Below are 1099 nucleotides of genomic sequence, written 5' to 3'. Positions count from 1 at the left end.
ATGAAAGTAGGTACATTCAAGGCCAGGGCTGTACAGGGAGTGGTCTAAGATCTCTCACCTGAAGTGATGCAAAGGGCCCGTGTGTACTCAGCTCTATGGGGTTGTGCACATTCGATTGGCCTTCCGTGAATTGTCTGCACCATCGTCTGACCATACTATCACTCACGACGTCTGGTCTGCACAACTCACAGGATTGCTGGTGGCTCTGTGCCAAATTCTGAGCGTGCAATGTAGGCTACATCGCAGTCAGTGGGAGACTTTATGAGAGCTGCAATCTTTAACCTAGAACTGTCCTAAACCGGCTACATTGCAACTGTACCAGATTACAGCTACATGCCACTTCTTCCTGCCTGTATGTGTGTGTGTCGCTCTCCGACCACTAGTGCTGCGTATAGGCAACATTGGAGCTTTTTCAGGATGCCCCTCGTATATGAACCTTCAGAAGCTTTTATTATTAGAGTATTCCTGTTTTTAATGTGTTGGTTAGCTAAATCAGGTACCTATACAATGCAATTCTATAAATTCCTTGCGTTAAATTTCTAATACTTACATACCCTTTTCGTCAGCATTAATGGTATAACTGCATGTTGTCAGTTTCACAGCACTTCACTTGGATACACTGTACTGAAGCAAAAATCCCATCGATAATGTAAGGAAATATGACACTTTCTTTCGTTCGATTCAGTTGTTTCACTTATATGCAAGAGTTAAGTTGTTTGCTTTACAGAGAAGAGAGTAGTAGTTTTATGCATTGAAAAATTAGTCCGCACTCATAGTTTTTGCAAGCAGAGGGTTCCAAACCTCAGTGGAAATATCAACATATAATACCGAGAATGTATAAGGAGACTGATAAATTACAAATTGTATTTCTTAATCAATCACTCTTCACTCTTATCTCATTTAGTCGTAACTTTAAAAATAATCAAGTATTTTATTTTAAACTTACTGCGTATGACAAAATTCCATACTCCTTCCTTAGCTTGTGAATTGTAATAATTTTCCAAATTCTCTATTTTGCCGTTTGAATTCAAATCATAGAGAATAGAGAAATTAAGTCAGTTTAATAGAAGATAATATTGGTACTTAGCAAAACCATACG

Source organism: Lepisma saccharinum, chromosome 3 (genome assembly GCF_977018435.1).
Source record: "Lepisma saccharinum chromosome 3, izLepSacc3.1, whole genome shotgun sequence".
NCBI classification, from domain to species: Eukaryota; Metazoa; Arthropoda; class Insecta; order Zygentoma; family Lepismatidae; genus Lepisma; species Lepisma saccharinum.
The sequence above is the reverse complement of the archived record's forward strand: the minus strand, read 5'-3'. Positions refer to the sequence as shown.